The 17,481-nt window shown below is 54.6% G+C and overlaps 20 non-coding genes across 20 annotated transcripts; 8 read left to right on the top strand and 12 right to left on the bottom strand.

Annotated features, from left to right (window-relative positions):
- The first annotated feature begins 574 nt into the window (after positions 1–574).
- On the top strand, positions 575–657 carry TRNAL-UAA (transfer RNA leucine (anticodon UAA)). Its single transcript has one exon. It is a non-coding gene; the product is annotated as a tRNA-Leu (tRNA).
- A 904-nt stretch (positions 658–1,561) lies between these two features.
- On the bottom strand, positions 1,562–1,633 carry TRNAE-CUC (transfer RNA glutamic acid (anticodon CUC)). Its single transcript has one exon. It is a non-coding gene; the product is annotated as a tRNA-Glu (tRNA).
- Positions 1,634–1,973: 340 nt separating this feature from the next.
- On the bottom strand, positions 1,974–2,045 carry TRNAE-CUC (transfer RNA glutamic acid (anticodon CUC)). The gene has a single exon. It is a non-coding gene; the product is annotated as a tRNA-Glu (tRNA).
- Positions 2,046–2,939: 894 nt separating this feature from the next.
- On the top strand, positions 2,940–3,022 carry TRNAL-UAA (transfer RNA leucine (anticodon UAA)). Its single transcript has one exon. It is a non-coding gene; the product is annotated as a tRNA-Leu (tRNA).
- Positions 3,023–3,926: 904 nt separating this feature from the next.
- Positions 3,927–3,998, bottom strand: TRNAE-CUC (transfer RNA glutamic acid (anticodon CUC)). The gene has a single exon. It is a non-coding gene; the product is annotated as a tRNA-Glu (tRNA).
- A 1,298-nt stretch (positions 3,999–5,296) lies between these two features.
- TRNAL-UAA (transfer RNA leucine (anticodon UAA)) lies at positions 5,297–5,379 on the top strand. The gene has a single exon. It is a non-coding gene; the product is annotated as a tRNA-Leu (tRNA).
- Positions 5,380–6,283: 904 nt separating this feature from the next.
- TRNAE-CUC (transfer RNA glutamic acid (anticodon CUC)) lies at positions 6,284–6,355 on the bottom strand. Its single transcript has one exon. It is a non-coding gene; the product is annotated as a tRNA-Glu (tRNA).
- Positions 6,356–7,654: 1,299 nt separating this feature from the next.
- Positions 7,655–7,737, top strand: TRNAL-UAA (transfer RNA leucine (anticodon UAA)). Its single transcript has one exon. It is a non-coding gene; the product is annotated as a tRNA-Leu (tRNA).
- Positions 7,738–8,641: 904 nt separating this feature from the next.
- Positions 8,642–8,713, bottom strand: TRNAE-CUC (transfer RNA glutamic acid (anticodon CUC)). The gene has a single exon. It is a non-coding gene; the product is annotated as a tRNA-Glu (tRNA).
- Positions 8,714–9,053: 340 nt separating this feature from the next.
- TRNAE-CUC (transfer RNA glutamic acid (anticodon CUC)) lies at positions 9,054–9,125 on the bottom strand. The gene has a single exon. It is a non-coding gene; the product is annotated as a tRNA-Glu (tRNA).
- Positions 9,126–10,019: 894 nt separating this feature from the next.
- On the top strand, positions 10,020–10,102 carry TRNAL-UAA (transfer RNA leucine (anticodon UAA)). The gene has a single exon. It is a non-coding gene; the product is annotated as a tRNA-Leu (tRNA).
- A 904-nt stretch (positions 10,103–11,006) lies between these two features.
- TRNAE-CUC (transfer RNA glutamic acid (anticodon CUC)) lies at positions 11,007–11,078 on the bottom strand. The gene has a single exon. It is a non-coding gene; the product is annotated as a tRNA-Glu (tRNA).
- Positions 11,079–11,418: 340 nt separating this feature from the next.
- Positions 11,419–11,490, bottom strand: TRNAE-CUC (transfer RNA glutamic acid (anticodon CUC)). The gene has a single exon. It is a non-coding gene; the product is annotated as a tRNA-Glu (tRNA).
- An 894-nt stretch (positions 11,491–12,384) lies between these two features.
- Positions 12,385–12,467, top strand: TRNAL-UAA (transfer RNA leucine (anticodon UAA)). The gene has a single exon. It is a non-coding gene; the product is annotated as a tRNA-Leu (tRNA).
- Positions 12,468–13,371: 904 nt separating this feature from the next.
- On the bottom strand, positions 13,372–13,443 carry TRNAE-CUC (transfer RNA glutamic acid (anticodon CUC)). Its single transcript has one exon. It is a non-coding gene; the product is annotated as a tRNA-Glu (tRNA).
- A 340-nt stretch (positions 13,444–13,783) lies between these two features.
- TRNAE-CUC (transfer RNA glutamic acid (anticodon CUC)) lies at positions 13,784–13,855 on the bottom strand. The gene has a single exon. It is a non-coding gene; the product is annotated as a tRNA-Glu (tRNA).
- Positions 13,856–14,753: 898 nt separating this feature from the next.
- TRNAL-UAA (transfer RNA leucine (anticodon UAA)) lies at positions 14,754–14,836 on the top strand. The gene has a single exon. It is a non-coding gene; the product is annotated as a tRNA-Leu (tRNA).
- A 904-nt stretch (positions 14,837–15,740) lies between these two features.
- On the bottom strand, positions 15,741–15,812 carry TRNAE-CUC (transfer RNA glutamic acid (anticodon CUC)). Its single transcript has one exon. It is a non-coding gene; the product is annotated as a tRNA-Glu (tRNA).
- Positions 15,813–16,152: 340 nt separating this feature from the next.
- On the bottom strand, positions 16,153–16,223 carry TRNAE-CUC (transfer RNA glutamic acid (anticodon CUC)). The gene has a single exon. It is a non-coding gene; the product is annotated as a tRNA-Glu (tRNA).
- An 894-nt stretch (positions 16,224–17,117) lies between these two features.
- Positions 17,118–17,200, top strand: TRNAL-UAA (transfer RNA leucine (anticodon UAA)). Its single transcript has one exon. It is a non-coding gene; the product is annotated as a tRNA-Leu (tRNA).
- Positions 17,201–17,481: the final 281 nt, after the last annotated feature.

Below are 17,481 nucleotides of genomic sequence, written 5' to 3'. Positions count from 1 at the left end.
AAGCTCCCCCTAGAGGCTGCCGCTGAAGATGCACACTCACAACTAACCCTCCTTAGGAGAACTGCTTCGTGGGAGAGCACGTTTATTAAAAGGCGGCAGGCCATGATTGCCTGCGAGACACAGCAGGGTTACCATGCAGAGTTCAAAGGGGGCTTTGCTTGTACAGCAAGTGCCGGAGGGCAAGAAGGGATGACATAGGAGCTGCCCTTTTTTCGGGCTCGCACACCAAGGCCTGCACCAGCCTTCGAGGCTCAGCCTGCCTCTGGACTGCCCTAGACCACCTTTACTCAAAGCACACACTCTGGTCGGGGACTCGAAGCCAGGCCCGTGGCAGTGAAAGCACCAAATCCTCACCACTAGGCCACCGGGGAAACGACTGCAGCACCCGGGAGGTTTCCGCAACCGTACTTGCAGTCAGCTGGAGGCTATTGTAATGCTGTTAAGTGAGAGACGTTTGCCGCTCGCAAGCCAATTCCATCCAACCTCCTGCAGGGGGCACTCTGGGCTGGTTTTCCACTTGTTCGCCTGCTGCTGAAACAGCAAAGATTCAATTCGAAGCCCTTTGCAGCAGCTCACCAGGATGGCCGAGTGGTTAAGGCGTTGGACTTAAGATCCAATGGACAAGTGTCCGCGTGGGTTCGAGCCCCACTCCTGGTACAGGTTTTTACTCTTCTTACCTAAATGCGGCAGCAGCTTCGCACAAGCCCTTTCCTGCTGTCTGTAGGCAGTGCCCCTACCTCAAAGCCCTGAGGCTTGAGTTCACCTGAAAAGAGCAACAAGGAATCGTTGCCCGTAGACTCTTTTCCTGGAAAACCTTTGCATTTTTGTACCATGTCCCTCGCATCCCAAGCTTAAGCCGCCAAAGTTGGCAGAGCTTGTGCAACCCCGCCAACAGCCCTACCACCCCAAAAGAAAATTGGGCAGGGATTCCCGCCTCCGCTTCCGAAACGGGCTTCCAAACGGGCGATGCCCTGACGGGTCAGCCAGTCACCGTCTAGGCCCGGTACACCCCTGTGAATAATAGAGCGTCCAACCTCAAATCAGGCTACAGGGCCCTTCAGCCCATAGAAGGAGAACCTGTCAACAAACGGGGCGAGGGCAATGCTCGGGCCCCTTGCGAAGCCTTTGCCAAGCTCCAAAGGCTGCACTTTCCCAGCAGACCACAGCTCTGTATGCAAATCAAGCAGCTACGACCCCTCCCTCCCCTGCTTTTCTCCTCCAAACCGGTACGCAACCATTTCTGCAGCCCTCTGCCCCAGGGTCCCGGGCAAGGTCTTGGTCTGATGAGGCTAGGGATGGTGGGCGAGCTCGGCTTTGGCAGGGCGACAGGACTAATATTTTCTCTACAGCTTTGGAAGAAAGAAAGCTTCCTTTTTGGGGCACAGGCCCACTTCTAGCGGCGACAGCTTCCGGTAAGGGACCATGCTGAAAAGATGCTTGGAGTTACCGCCAGGGGAGCCACGCCGCTATTGCCTGTGAGTGAAGCTACATTTGAAAGAAATATTTTTTGAGACGCAGTTGTTTGAATTTCTGTAAAAATGTCATTCAGTAAAAGCCTCTCTTCCCTGACCGGGAATCGAACCCGGGCCGCGGCGGTGAGAGCGCCGAATCCTAACCACTAGACCACCAGGGAGACCGCTGGACAGCTCGGGAAGGCCGGGCAGTGGTGTCCGAGTGCACAATGCCTGCAGGTGCCTCAAAGGCCAGTCCATTGGGGGACTGGGAAGAGAGGGGGAGGGCCGAGCAGATAGGTTCTCTCCAGCGGTGAAAAAGGAAGCTGCCTTTTTTGCGTCAAGTGCAGTCTTTCCGCAGCGACAGGAGAATGAATGGGACTCTGCCATAAACACGTTTTGCGTCGCGCTGAGGGCACTTCCTCCATTTTGTGCACGCAAATCTGCATCTGGGAGCAAGATTTCCGGTCGCCAGTTAACTGCATTGCTGTAAATAAAAATGTCAGTTGTTAAAAGAGCTCCTTCCCTGACCGGGAATCGAACCCGGGCCGCGGCGGTGAGAGCGCCGAATCCTAACCACTAGACCACCAGGGACGGTGGGTGCACCCCGTTGCGTGTCGCTCAGATGGTGGCGTCCGAGTCCAAAGGCTGAGGGCCTCTGCTACAATGGGCACCAGTGCCTGCAGGTCTTCGGGGGCCGTTTCTGCTAATAAATAAATAAATAAAGAAATAAAGAAAGAAAGAAAGAAAGAAAACAAAAACACTTGTGATGGTCTGCGAAAAGGGGAGCTTAGAGATTGAAGACAGCATCACTTTGGGAACGTTTGCGCTTTCACTTCCAAGCGCTGATATTCCTGTCTTGCTCTCCTGAAAGGACAGCCTTCCTCGCTATGAGCTTTTGTGGGTCAGTGCTGAAGCTCCCCCTAGAGGCTGCCGCTGAAGATGCACACTCACAACTAACCCTCCTTAGGAGAACTGCTTCGTGGGAGAGCACGTTTATTAAAAGGCGGCAGGCCATGATTGCCTGCGAGACACAGCAGGGTTACCATGCAGAGTTCAAAGGGGGCTTTGCTTGTACAGCAAGTGCCGGAGGGCAAGAAGGGATGACATAGGAGCTGCCCTTTTTTCGGGCTCGCACACCAAGGCCTGCACCAGCCTTCGAGGCTCAGCCTGCCTCTGGACTGCCCTAGACCACCTTTACTCAAAGCACACACTCTGGTCGGGGACTCGAAGCCAGGCCCGTGGCAGTGAAAGCACCAAATCCTCACCACTAGGCCACCGGGGAAACGACTGCAGCACCCGGGAGGTTTCCGCAACCGTACTTGCAGTCAGCTGGAGGCTATTGTAATGCTGTTAAGTGAGAGACGTTTGCCGCTCGCAAGCCAATTCCATCCAACCTCGTGCAGGGGGCACTCTGGGCTGGTTTTCCACTTGTTCGCCTGCTGCTGAAACAGCAAAGATTCAATTCGAAGCCCTTTGCAGCAGCTCACCAGGATGGCCGAGTGGTTAAGGCGTTGGACTTAAGATCCAATGGACAAGTGTCCGCGTGGGTTCGAGCCCCACTCCTGGTACAGGTTTTTACTCTTCTTACCTAAATGCGGCAGCAGCTTCGCACAAGCCCTTTCCTGCTGTCTGTAGGCAGTGCCCCTACCTCAAAGCCCTGAGGCTTGAGTTCACCTGAAAAGAGCAACAAGGAATCGTTGCCCGTAGACTCTTTTCCTGGAAAACCTTTGCATTTTTGTACCATGTCCCTCGCATCCCAAGCTTAAGCCGCCAAAGTTGGCAGAGCTTGTGCAACCCCGCCAACAGCCCTACCACCCCAAAAGAAAATTGGGCAGGGATTCCCGCCTCCGCTTCCGAAACGGGCTTCCAAACGGGCGATGCCCTGACGGGTCAGCCAGTCACCGTCTAGGCCCGGTACACCCCTGTGAATAATAGAGCGTCCAACCTCAAATCAGGCTACAGGGCCCTTCAGCCCATAGAAGGAGAACCTGTCAACAAACGGGGCGAGGGCAATGCTCGGGCCCCTTGCGAAGCCTTTGCCAAGCTCCAAAGGCTGCACTTTCCCAGCAGACCACAGCTCTGTATGCAAATCAAGCAGCTACGACCCCTCCCTCCCCTGCTTTTCTCCTCCAAACCGGTACGCAACCATTTCTGCAGCCCTCTGCCCCAGGGTCCCGGGCAAGGTCTTGGTCTGATGAGGCTAGGGATGGTGGGCGAGCTCGGCTTTGGCAGGGCGACAGGACTAATATTTTCTCTACAGCTTTGGAAGAAAGAAAGCTTCCTTTTTGGGGCACAGGCCCACTTCTAGCGGCGACAGCTTCCGGTAAGGGACCATGCTGAAAAGATGCTTGGAGTTACCGCCAGGGGAGCCACGCCGCTATTGCCTGTGAGTGAAGCTACATTTGAAAGAAATATTTTTTGAGACGCAGTTGTTTGAATTTCTGTAAAAATGTCATTCAGTAAAAGACTCTCTTCCCTGACCGGGAATCGAACCCGGGCCGCGGCGGTGAGAGCGCTGAATCCTAACCACTAGACCACCAGGGAGACCGCTGGACAGCTCGGGAAGGCCGGGCAGTGGTGTCCGAGTGCACAATGCCTGCAGGTGCCTCAAAGGCCAGTCCATTGGGGGACTGGGAAGAGAGGGGGAGGGCCGAGCAGATAGGTTCTCTCCAGCGGTGAAAAAGGAAGCTGCCTTTTTTGCGTCAAGGGCAGTCTTTCCGCAGCGACAGGAGAATGAATGGGACTCTGCCATAAACACGTTTTGCGTCGCGCTGAGGGCACTTCCTCCATTTTGTGCACGCAAATCTGCATCTGGGAGCAAGATTTCCGGTCGCCAGTTAACTGCATTGCTGTAAATAAAAATGTCAGTTGTTAAAAGAGCTCCTTCCCTGACCGGGAATCGAACCCGGGCCGCGGCGGTGAGAGCGCCGAATCCTGACCACCAGGGACGGTGGGTGCACCCCGTTGCGTGTCGCTCAGATGGTGGCGTCCAAGTCCAAAGGCTGAGGGCCTCTGCTACAATGGGCACCAGTGCCTGCAGGTCTTCGGGGGCCGTTTCTGCTAATAAATAAAGAAATAAAGAAATAAAGAAAGAAAGAAAGAAAGAAAACAAAAACACTTGTGATGGTCTGCGAAAAGGGGAGCTTAGAGATTGAAGACAGCATCACTTTGGGAACGTTTGCGCTTTCACTTCCAAGCGCTGATATTCCTGTCTTGCTCTCCTGAAAGGACAGCCTTCCTCGCTATGAGCTTTTGTGGGTCAGTGCTGAAGCTCCCCCTAGAGGCAGCCGCTGAAGATGCACACTCACAACTAACCCTCCTTAGGAGAACTGCTTCGTGGGAGAGCACGTTTATTAAAAGGCGGCAGGCCATGATTGCCTGCGAGACACAGCAGGGTTACCATGCAGAGTTCAAAGGGGGCTTTGCTTGTACAGCAAGTGCCGGAGGGCAAGAAGGGATGACATAGGAGCTGCCCTTTTTTCGGGCTCGCACACCAAGGCCTGCACCAGCCTTCGAGGCTCAGCCTGCCTCTGGACTGCCCTAGACCACCTTTACTCAAAGCACACACTCTGGTCGGGGACTCGAAGCCAGGCCCGTGGCAGTGAAAGCACCAAATCCTCACCACTAGGCCACCGGGGAAACGACTGCAGCACCCGGGAGGTTTCCGCAACCGTACTTGCAGTCAGCTGGAGGCTATTGTAATGCTGTTAAGTGAGAGACGTTTGCCGCTCGCAAGCCAATTCCATCCAACCTCCTGCAGGGGGCACTCTGGGCTGGTTTTCCACTTGTTCGCCTGCTGCTGAAACAGCAAAGATTCAATTCGAAGCCCTTTGCAGCAGCTCACCAGGATGGCCGAGTGGTTAAGGCGTTGGACTTAAGATCCAATGGACAAGTGTCCGCGTGGGTTCGAGCCCCACTCCTGGTACAGGTTTTTACTCTTCTTACCTAAATGCGGCAGCAGCTTCGCACAAGCCCTTTCCTGCTGTCTGTAGGCAGTGCCCCTACCTCAAAGCCCTGAGGCTTGAGTTCACCTGAAAAGAGCAACAAGGAATCGTTGCCCGTAGACTCTTTTCCTGGAAAACCTTTGCATTTTTGTACCATGTCCCTCGCATCCCAAGCTTAAGCCGCCAAAGTTGGCAGAGCTTGTGCAACCCCGCCAACAGCCCTACCACCCCAAAAGAAAATTGGGCAGGGATTCCCGCCTCCGCTTCCGAAACGGGCTTCCAAACGGGCGATGCCCTGACGGGTCAGCCAGTCACCGTCTAGGCCCGGTACACCCCTGTGAATAATAGAGCGTCCAACCTCAAATCAGGCTACAGGGCCCTTCAGCCCATAGAAGGAGAACCTGTCAACAAACGGGGCGAGGGCAATGCTCGGGCCCCTTGCGAAGCCTTTGCCAAGCTCCAAAGGCTGCACTTTCCCAGCAGACCACAGCTCTGTATGCAAATCAAGCAGCTACGACCCCTCCCTCCCCTGCTTTTCTCCTCCAAACCGGTACGCAACCATTTCTGCAGCCCTCTGCCCCAGGGTCCCGGGCAAGGTCTTGGTCTGATGAGGCTAGGGATGGTGGGCGAGCTCGGCTTTGGCAGGGCGACAGGACTAATATTTTCTCTACAGCTTTGGAAGAAAGAAAGCTTCCTTTTTGGGGCACAGGCCCACTTCTAGCGGCGACAGCTTCCGGTAAGGGACCATGCTGAAAAGATGCTTGGAGTTACCGCCAGGGGAGCCACGCCGCTATTGCCTGTGAGTGAAGCTACATTTGAAAGAAATATTTTTTGAGACGCAGTTGTTTGAATTTCTGTAAAAATGTCATTCAGTAAAAGCCTCTCTTCCCTGACCGGGAATCGAACCCGGGCCGCAGCGGTGAGAGCGCCGAATCCTAACCACTAGACCACCAGGGAGACCGCTGGACAGCTCGGGAAGGCCGGGCAGTGGTGTCCGAGTGCACAATGCCTGCAGGTGCCTCAAAGGCCAGTCCATTGGGGGACTGGGAAGAGAGGGGGAGGGCCGAGCAGATAGGTTCTCTCCAGCGGTGAAAAAGGAAGCTGCCTTTTTTGCGTCAAGGGCAGTCTTTCCGCAGCGACAGGAGAATGAATGGGACTCTGCCATAAACACGTTTTGCGTCGCGCTGAGGGCACTTCCTCCATTTTGTGCACGCAAATCTGCATCTGGGAGCAAGATTTCCGGTCGCCAGTTAACTGCATTGCTGTAAATAAAAATGTCAGTTGTTAAAAGAGCTCCTTCCCTGACCGGGAATCGAACCCGGGCCGCGGAGCGCCGAATCCTAACCACTAGACCACCAGGGACGGTGGGTGCACCCCGTTGCGTGTCGCTCAGATGGTGGCGTCTGAGTCCAAAGGCTGAGGGCCTCTGCTACAATGGGCACCAGTGCCTGCAGGTCTTCGGGGGCCGTTTCTGCTAATAAATAAAGAAATAAAGAAATAAAGAAAGAAAGAAAGAAAGAAAACAAAAACACTTGTGATGGTCTGCGAAAAGGGGAGCTTAGAGATTGAAGACAGCATCACTTTGGGAACGTTTGCGCTTTCACTTCCAAGCGCTGATATTCCTGTCTTGCTCTCCTGAAAGGACAGCCTTCCTCGCTATGAGCTTTTGTGGGTCAGTGCTGAAGCTCCCCCTAGAGGCTGCCGCTGAAGATGCACACTCACAACTAACCCTCCTTAGGAGAACTGCTTCGTGGGAGAGCACGTTTATTAAAAGGCGGCAGGCCATGATTGCCTGCGAGACACAGCAGGGTTACCATGCAGAGTTCAAAGGGGGCTTTGCTTGTACAGCAAGTGCCGGAGGGCAAGAAGGGATGACATAGGAGCTGCCCTTTTTTCGGGCTCGCACACCAAGGCCTGCACCAGCCTTCGAGGCTCAGCCTGCCTCTGGACTGCCCTAGACCACCTTTACTCAAAGCACACACTCTGGTCGGGGACTCGAAGCCAGGCCCGTGGCAGTGAAAGCACCAAATCCTCACCACTAGGCCACCGGGGAAACGACTGCAGCACCCGGGAGGTTTCCGCAACCGTACTTGCAGTCAGCTGGAGGCTATTGTAATGCTGTTAAGTGAGAGACGTTTGCCGCTCGCAAGCCAATTCCATCCAACCTCCTGCAGGGGGCACTCTGGGCTGGTTTTCCACTTGTTCGCCTGCTGCTGAAACAGCAAAGATTCAATTCGAAGCCCTTTGCAGCAGCTCACCAGGATGGCCGAGTGGTTAAGGCGTTGGACTTAAGATCCAATGGACAAGTGTCCGCGTGGGTTCGAGCCCCACTCCTGGTACAGGTTTTTACTCTTCTTACCTAAATGCGGCAGCAGCTTCGCACAAGCCCTTTCCTGCTGTCTGTAGGCAGTGCCCCTACCTCAAAGCCCTGAGGCTTGAGTTCACCTGAAAAGAGCAACAAGGAATCGGTGCCCGTAGACTCTTTTCCTGGAAAACCTTTGCATTTTTGTACCATGTCCCTCGCATCCCAAGCTTAAGCCGCCAAAGTTGGCAGAGCTTGTGCAACCCCGCCAACAGCCCTACCACCCCAAAAGAAAATTGGGCAGGGATTCCCGCCTCCGCTTCCGAAACGGGCTTCCAAACGGGCGATGCCCTGACGGGTCAGCCAGTCACCGTCTAGGCCCGGTACACCCCTGTGAATAATAGAGCGTCCAACCTCAAATCAGGCTACAGGGCCCTTCAGCCCATAGAAGGAGAACCTGTCAACAAACGGGGCGAGGGCAATGCTCGGGCCCCTTGCGAAGCCTTTGCCAAGCTCCAAAGGCTGCACTTTCCCAGCAGACCACAGCTCTGTATGCAAATCAAGCAGCTACGACCCCTCCCTCCCCTGCTTTTCTCCTCCAAACCGGTACGCAACCATTTCTGCAGCCCTCTGCCCCAGGGTCCCGGGCAAGGTCTTGGTCTGATGAGGCTAGGGATGGTGGGCGAGCTCGGCTTTGGCAGGGCGACAGGACTAATATTTTCTCTACAGCTTTGGAAGAAAGAAAGCTTCCTTTTTGGGGCACAGGCCCACTTCTAGCGGCGACAGCTTCCGGTAAGGGACCATGCTGAAAAGATGCTTGGAGTTACCGCCAGGGGAGCCACGCCGCTATTGCCTGTGAGTGAAGCTACATTTGAAAGAAATATTTTTTGAGACGCAGTTGTTTGAATTTCTGTAAAAATGTCATTCAGTAAAAGCCTCTCTTCCCTGACCGGGAATCGAACCCGGGCCGCGGCGGTGAGAGCGCCGAATCCTAACCACTAGACCACCAGGGAGACCGCTGGACAGCTCGGGAAGGCCGGGCAGTGGTGTCCGAGTGCACAATGCCTGCAGGTGCCTCAAAGGCCAGTCCATTGGGGGACTGGGAAGAGAGGGGGAGGGCCGAGCAGATAGGTTCTCTCCAGCGGTGAAAAAGGAAGCTGCCTTTTTTGCGTCAAGGGCAGTCTTTCCGCAGCGACAGGAGAATGAATGGGACTCTGCCATAAACACGTTTTGCGTCGCGCTGAGGGCACTTCCTCCATTTTGTGCACGCAAATCTGCATCTGGGAGCAAGATTTCCGGTCGCCAGTTAACTGCATTGCTGTAAATAAAAATGTCAGTTGTTAAAAGAGCTCCTTCCCTGACCGGGAATCGAACCCGGGCCGTGGCGGTGAGAGCGCCGAATCCTAACCACTAGACCACCAGGGACGGTGGGTGCACCCCGTTGCGTGTCGCTCAGATGGTGGCGTCCGAGTCCAAAGGCTGAGGGCCTCTGCTACAATGGGCACCAGTGCCTGCAGGTCTTCGGGGGCCGTTTCTGCTAATAAATAAATAAAGAAAGAAATAAAGAAAGAAAGAAAGAAAGAAAACAAAAACACTTGTGATGGTCTGCGAAAAGGGGAGCTTAGAGATTGAAGACAGCATCACTTTGGGAACGTTTGCGCTTTCACTTCCAAGCGCTGATATTCCTGTCTTGCTCTCCTGAAAGGACAGCCTTCCTCGCTATGAGCTTTTGTGGGTCAGTGCTGAAGCTCCCCCTAGAGGCTGCCGCTGAAGATGCACACTCACAACTAACCCTCCTTAGGAGAACTGCTTCGTGGGAGAGCACGTTTATTAAAAGGCGGCAGGCCATGATTGCCTGCGAGACACAGCAGGGTTACCATGCAGAGTTCAAAGGGGGCTTTGCTTGTACAGCAAGTGCCGGAGGGCAAGAAGGGATGACATAGGAGCTGCCCTTTTTTCGGGCTCGCACACCAAGGCCTGCACCAGCCTTCGAGGCTCAGCCTGCCTCTGGACTGCCCTAGACCACCTTTACTCAAAGCACACACTCTGGTCGGGGACTCGAAGCCAGGCCCGTGGCAGTGAAAGCACCAAATCCTCACCACTAGGCCACCGGGGAAACGACTGCAGCACCCGGGAGGTTTCCGCAACCGTACTTGCAGTCAGCTGGAGGCTATTGTAATGCTGTTAAGTGAGAGACGTTTGCCGCTCGCAAGCCAATTCCATCCAACCTCCTGCAGGGGGCACTCTGGGCTGGTTTTCCACTTGTTCGCCTGCTGCTGAAACAGCAAAGATTCAATTCGAAGCCCTTTGCAGCAGCTCACCAGGATGGCCGAGTGGTTAAGGCGTTGGACTTAAGATCCAATGGACAAGTGTCCGCGTGGGTTCGAGCCCCACTCCTGGTACAGGTTTTTACTCTTCTTACCTAAATGCGGCAGCAGCTTCGCACAAGCCCTTTCCTGCTGTCTGTAGGCAGTGCCCCTACCTCAAAGCCCTGAGGCTTGAGTTCACCTGAAAAGAGCAACAAGGAATCGTTGCCCGTAGACTCTTTTCCTGGAAAACCTTTGCATTTTTGTACCATGTCCCTCGCATCCCAAGCTTAAGCCGCCAAAGTTGGCAGAGCTTGTGCAACCCCGCCAACAGCCCTACCACCCCAAAAGAAAATTGGGCAGGGATTCCCGCCTCCGCTTCCGAAACGGGCTTCCAAACGGGCGATGCCCTGACGGGTCAGCCAGTCACCGTCTAGGCCCGGTACACCCCTGTGAATAATAGAGCGTCCAACCTCAAATCAGGCTACAGGGCCCTTCAGCCCATAGAAGGAGAACCTGTCAACAAACGGGGCGAGGGCAATGCTCGGGCCCCTTGCGAAGCCTTTGCCAAGCTCCAAAGGCTGCACTTTCCCAGCAGACCACAGCTCTGTATGCAAATCAAGCAGCTACGACCCCTCCCTCCCCTGCTTTTCTCCTCCAAACCGGTACGCAACCATTTCTGCAGCCCTCTGCCCCAGGGTCCCGGGCAAGGTCTTGGTCTGATGAGGCTAGGGATGGTGGGCGAGCTCGGCTTTGGCAGGGCGACAGGACTAATATTTTCTCTACAGCTTTGGAAGAAAGAAAGCTTCCTTTTTGGGGCACAGGCCCACTTCTAGCGGCGACAGCTTCCGGTAAGGGACCATGCTGAAAAGATGCTTGGAGTTACCGCCAGGGGAGCCACGCCGCTATTGCCTGTGAGTGAAGCTACATTTGAAAGAAATATTTTTTGAGACGCAGTTGTTTGAATTTCTGTAAAAATGTCATTCAGTAAAAGACTCTCTTCCCTGACCGGGAATCGAACCCGGGCCGCGGCGGTGAGAGCGCCGAATCCTAACCACTAGACCACCAGGGAGACCGCTGGACAGCTCGGGAAGGCCGGGCAGTGGTGTCCGAGTGCACAATGCCTGCAGGTGCCTCAAAGGCCAGTCCATTGGGGGACTGGGAAGAGAGGGGGAGGGCCGAGCAGATAGGTTCTCTCCAGCGGTGAAAAAGGAAGCTGCCTTTTTTGCGTCAAGGGCAGTCTTTCCGCAGCGACAGGAGAATGAATGGGACTCTGCCATAAACACGTTTTGCGTCGCGCTGAGGGCACTTCCTCCATTTTGTGCACGCAAATCTGCATCTGGGAGCAAGATTTCCGGTCGCCAGTTAACTGCATTGCTGTAAATAAAAATGTCAGTTGTTAAAAGAGCTCCTTCCCTGACCGGGAATCGAACCCGGGCCGCGGCGGTGAGAGCGCCGAATCCTAACCACTAGACCACCAGGGACGGTGGGTGCACCCCGTTGCGTGTCGCTCAGATGGTGGCGTCCGAGTCCAAAGGCTGAGGGCCTCTGCTACAATGGGCACCAGTGCCTGCAGGTCTTCAGGGGCCGTTTCTGCTAATAAATAAAGAAATAAAGAAATAAAGAAAGAAAGAAAGAAAGAAAACAAAAACACTTGTGATGGTCTGCGAAAAGGGGAGCTTAGAGATTGAAGACAGCATCACTTTGGGAACGTTTGCGCTTTCACTTCCAAGCGCTGATATTCCTGTCTTGCTCTCCTGAAAGGACAGCCTTCCTCGCTATGAGCTTTTGTGGGTCAGTGCTGAAGCTCCCCCTAGAGGCAGCCGCTGAAGATGCACACTCACAACTAACCCTCCTTAGGAGAACTGCTTCGTGGGAGAGCACGTTTATTAAAAGGCGGCAGGCCATGATTGCCTGCGAGACACAGCAGGGTTACCATGCAGAGTTCAAAGGGGGCTTTGCTTGTACAGCAAGTGCCGGAGGGCAAGAAGGGATGACATAGGAGCTGCCCTTTTTTCGGGCTCGCACACCAAGGCCTGCACCAGCCTTCGAGGCTCAGCCTGCCTCTGGACTGCCCTAGACCACCTTTACTCAAAGCACACACTCTGGTCGGGGACTCGAAGCCAGGCCCGTGGCAGTGAAAGCACCAAATCCTCACCACTAGGCCACCGGGGAAACGACTGCAGCACCCGGGAGGTTTCCGCAACCGTACTTGCAGTCAGCTGGAGGCTATTGTAATGCTGTTAAGTGAGAGACGTTTGCCGCTCGCAAGCCAATTCCATCCAACCTCCTGCAGGGGGCACTCTGGGCTGGTTTTCCACTTGTTCGCCTGCTGCTGAAACAGCAAAGATTCAATTCGAAGCCCTTTGCAGCAGCTCACCAGGATGGCCGAGTGGTTAAGGCGTTGGACTTAAGATCCAATGGACAAGTGTCCGCGTGGGTTCGAGCCCCACTCCTGGTACAGGTTTTTACTCTTCTTACCTAAATGCGGCAGCAGCTTCGCACAAGCCCTTTCCTGCTGTCTGTAGGCAGTGCCCCTACCTCAAAGCCCTGAGGCTTGAGTTCACCTGAAAAGAGCAACAAGGAATCGGTGCCCGTAGACTCTTTTCCTGGAAAACCTTTGCATTTTTGTACCATGTCCCTCGCATCCCAAGCTTAAGCCGCCAAAGTTGGCAGAGCTTGTGCAACCCCGCCAACAGCCCTACCACCCCAAAAGAAAATTGGGCAGGGATTCCCGCCTCCGCTTCCGAAACGGGCTTCCAAACGGGCGATGCCCTGACGGGTCAGCCAGTCACCGTCTAGGCCCGGTACACCCCTGTGAATAATAGAGCGTCCAACCTCAAATCAGGCTACAGGGCCCTTCAGCCCATAGAAGGAGAACCTGTCAACAAACGGGGCGAGGGCAATGCTCGGGCCCCTTGCGAAGCCTTTGCCAAGCTCCAAAGGCTGCACTTTCCCAGCAGACCACAGCTCTGTATGCAAATCAAGCAGCTACGACCCCTCCCTCCCCTGCTTTTCTCCTCCAAACCGGTACGCAACCATTTCTGCAGCCCTCTGCCCCAGGGTCCCGGGCAAGGTCTTGGTCTGATGAGGCTAGGGATGGTGGGCGAGCTCGGCTTTGGCAGGGCGACAGGACTAATATTTTCTCTACAGCTTTGGAAGAAAGAAAGCTTCCTTTTTGGGGCACAGGCCCACTTCTAGCGGCGACAGCTTCCGGTAAGGGACCATGCTGAAAAGATGCTTGGAGTTACCGCCAGGGGAGCCACGCCGCTATTGCCTGTGAGTGAAGCTACATTTGAAAGAAATATTTTTTGAGACGCAGTTGTTTGAATTTCTGTAAAAATGTCATTCAGTAAAAGCCTCTCTTCCCTGACCGGGAATCGAACCCGGGCCGCGGCGGTGAGAGCGCCGAATCCTAACCACTAGACCACCAGGGAGACCGCTGGACAGCTCGGGAAGGCCGGGCAGTGGTGTCCGAGTGCACAATGCCTGCAGGTGCCTCAAAGGCCAGTCCATTGGGGGACTGGGAAGAGAGGGGGAGGGCCGAGCAGATAGGTTTTCTCCAGCGGTGAAAAAGGAAGCTGCCTTTTTTGCGTCAAGGGCAGTCTTTCCGCAGCGACAGGAGAATGAATGGGACTCTGCCATAAACACGTTTTGCGTCGCGCTGAGGGCACTTCCTCCATTTTGTGCACGCAAATCTGCATCTGGGAGCAAGATTTCCGGTCGCCAGTTAACTGCATTGCTGTAAATAAAAATGTCAGTTGTTAAAAGAGCTCCTTCCCTGACCGGGAATCGAACCCGGGCCGTGGCGGTGAGAGCGCCGAATCCTAACCACTAGACCACCAGGGACGGTGGATGCACCCCGTTGCGTGTCGCTCAGATGGTGGCGTCCGAGTCCAAAGGCTGAGGGCCTCTGCTACAATGGGCACCAGTGCCTGCAGGTCTTCGGGGGCCGTTTCTGCTAATAAATAAATAAAGAAAGAAATAAAGAAAGAAAGAAAGAAAGAAAGAAAACAAAAACACTTGTGATGGTCTGCGAAAAGGGGAGCTTAGAGATTGAAGACAGCATCACTTTGGGAACGTTTGCGCTTTCACTTCCAAGCGCTGATATTCCTGTCTTGCTCTCCTGAAAGGACAGCCTTCCTCGCTATGAGCTTTTGTGGGTCAGTGCTGAAGCTCCCCCTAGAGGCTGCCGCTGAAGATGCACACTCACAACTAACCCTCCTTAGGAGAACTGCTTCGTGGGAGAGCACGTTTATTAAAAGGCGGCAGGCCATGATTGCCTGCGAGACACAGCAGGGTTACCATGCAGAGTTCAAAGGGGGCTTTGCTTGTACAGCAAGTGCCGGAGGGCAAGAAGGGATGACATAGGAGCTGCCCTTTTTTCGGGCTCGCACACCAAGGCCTGCACCAGCCTTCGAGGCTCAGCCTGCCTCTGGACTGCCCTAGACCACCTTTACTCAAAGCACACACTCTGGTCGGGGACTCGAAGCCAGGCCCGTGGCAGTGAAAGCACCAAATCCTCACCACTAGGCCACCGGGGAAACGACTGCAGCACCCGGGAGGTTTCCGCAACCGTACTTGCAGTCAGCTGGAGGCTATTGTAATGCTGTTAAGTGAGAGACGTTTGCCGCTCGCAAGCCAATTCCATCCAACCTCCTGCAGGGGGCACTCTGGGCTGGTTTTCCACTTGTTCGCCTGCTGCTGAAACAGCAAAGATTCAATTCGAAGCCCTTTGCAGCAGCTCACCAGGATGGCCGAGTGGTTAAGGCGTTGGACTTAAGATCCAATGGACAAGTGTCCGCGTGGGTTCGAGCCCCACTCCTGGTACAGGTTTTTACTCTTCTTACCTAAATGCGGCAGCAGCTTCGCACAAGCCCTTTCCTGCTGTCTGTAGGCAGTGCCCCTACCTCAAAGCCCTGAGGCTTGAGTTCACCTGAAAAGAGCAACAAGGAATCGTTGCCCGTAGACTCTTTTCCTGGAAAACCTTTGCATTTTTGTACCATGTCCCTCGCATCCCAAGCTTAAGCCGCCAAAGTTGGCAGAGCTTGTGCAACCCCGCCAACAGCCCTACCACCCCAAAAGAAAATTGGGCAGGGATTCCCGCCTCCGCTTCCGAAACGGGCTTCCAAACGGGCGATGCCCTGACGGGTCAGCCAGTCACCGTCTAGGCCCGGTACACCCCTGTGAATAATAGAGCGTCCAACCTCAAATCAGGCTACAGGGCCCTTCAGCCCATAGAAGGAGAACCTGTCAACAAACGGGGCGAGGGCAATGCTCGGGCCCCTTGCGAAGCCTTTGCCAAGCTCCAAAGGCTGCACTTTCCCAGCAGACCACAGCTCTGTATGCAAATCAAGCAGCTACGACCCCTCCCTCCCCTGCTTTTCTCCTCCAAACCGGTACGCAACCATTTCTGCAGCCCTCTGCCCCAGGGTCCCGGGCAAGGTCTTGGTCTGATGAGGCTAGGGATGGTGGGCGAGCTCGGCTTTGGCAGGGCGACAGGACTAATATTTTCTCTACAGCTTTGGAAGAAAGAAAGCTTCCTTTTTGGGGCACAGGCCCACTTCTAGCGGCGACAGCTTCCGGTAAGGGACCATGCTGAAAAGATGCTTGGAGTTACCGCCAGGGGAGCCACGCCGCTATTGCCTGTGAGTGAAGCTACATTTGAAAGAAATATTTTTTGAGACGCAGTTGTTTGAATTTCTGTAAAAATGTCATTCAGTAAAAGCCTCTCTTCCCTGACCGGGAATCGAACCCGGGCCGCGGCGGTGAGAGCGCCGAATCCTAACCACTAGACCACCAGGGAGACCGCTGGACAGCTCGGGAAGGCCGGGCAGTGGTGTCCGAGTGCACAATGCCTGCAGGTGCCTCAAAGGCCAGTCCATTGGGGGACTGGGAAGAGAGGGGGAGGGCCGTGCAGATAGGTTCTCTCCAGCGGTGAAAAAGGAAGCTGCCTTTTTTGCGTCAAGGGCAGTCTTTCCGCAGCGACAGGAGAATGAATGGGACTCTGCCATAAACACGTTTTGCGTCGCGCTGAGGGCACTTCCTCCATTTTGTGCATGCAAATCTGCATCTGGGAGCAAGATTTCCGGTCGCCAGTTAACTGCATTGCTGTAAATAAAAATGTCAGTTGTTAAAAGAGCTCCTTCCCTGACCGGGAATCGAACCCGGCCGCGGCGGTGAGAGCGCCGAATCCTAACCACTAGACCACCAGGGACGGTGGGTGCACCCCGTTGCGTGTCGCTCAGATGGTGGCGTCCGAGTCCAAAGGCTGAGGGCCTCTGCTACAATGGGCACCAGTGCCTGCAGGTCTTCGGGGGCCGTTTCTGCTAATAAATAAATAAATAAAGAAATAAAGAAAGAAAGAAAGAAAGAAAACAAAAACACTTGTGATGGTCTGCGAAAAGGGGAGCTTAGAGATTGAAGACAGCATCACTTTGGGAACGTTTGCGCTTTCACTTCCAAGCGCTGATATTCCTGTCTTGCTCTCCTGAAAGGACAGCCTTCCTCGCTATGAGCTTTTGTGGGTCAGTGCTGAAGCTCCCCCTAGAGGCTGCCGCTGAAGATGCACACTCACAACTAACCCTCCTTAGGAGAACTGCTTCGTGGGAGAGCACGTTTATTAAAAGGCGGCAGGCCATGATTGCCTGCGAGACACAGCAGGGTTACCATGCAGAGTTCAAAGGGGGCTTTGCTTGTACAGCAAGTGCCGGAGGGCAAGAAGGGATGACATAGGAGCTGCCCTTTTTTCGGGCTCGCACACCAAGGCCTGCACCAGCCTTCGAGGCTCAGCCTGCCTCTGGACTGCCCTAGACCACCTTTACTCAAAGCACACACTCTGGTCGGGGACTCGAAGCCAGGCCCGTGGCAGTGAAAGCACCAAATCCTCACCACTAGGCCACCGGGGAAACGACTGCAGCACCCGGGAGGTTTCCGCAACCGTACTTGCAGTCAGCTGGAGGCTATTGTAATGCTGTTAAGTGAGAGACGTTTGCCGCTCGCAAGCCAATTCCATCCAACCTCCTGCAGGGGGCACTCTGGGCTGGTTTTCCACTTGTTCGCCTGCTGCTGAAACAGCAAAGATTCAATTCGAAGCCCTTTGCAGCAGCTCACCAGGATGGCCGAGTGGTTAAGGCGTTGGACTTAAGATCCAATGGACAAGTGTCCGCGTGGGTTCGAGCCCCACTCCTGGTACAGGTTTTTACTCTTCTTACCTAAATGCGGCAGCAGCTTCGCACAAGCCCTTTCCTGCTGTCTGTAGGCAGTGCCCCTACCTCAAAGCCCTGAGGCTTGAGTTCACCTGAAAAGAGCAACAAGGAATCGTTGCCCGTAGACTCTTTTCCTGGAAAACCTTTGCATTTTTGTACCATGTCCCTCGCATCCCAAGCTTAAGCCGCCAAAGTTGGCAGAGCTTGTGCAACCCCGCCAACAGCCCTACCACCCCAAAAGAAAATTGGGCAGGGATTCCCGCCTCC

This window comes from Ambystoma mexicanum, chromosome 5p, assembly GCF_040938575.1.
Source record: "Ambystoma mexicanum isolate Mex_15411 chromosome 5p, UKY_AmexF1_1, whole genome shotgun sequence".
NCBI lineage: Eukaryota > Metazoa > Chordata > Amphibia > Caudata > Ambystomatidae > Ambystoma > Ambystoma mexicanum.
The sequence above is the reverse complement of the archived record's forward strand: the minus strand, read 5'-3'. Positions and strand labels throughout refer to the sequence as shown.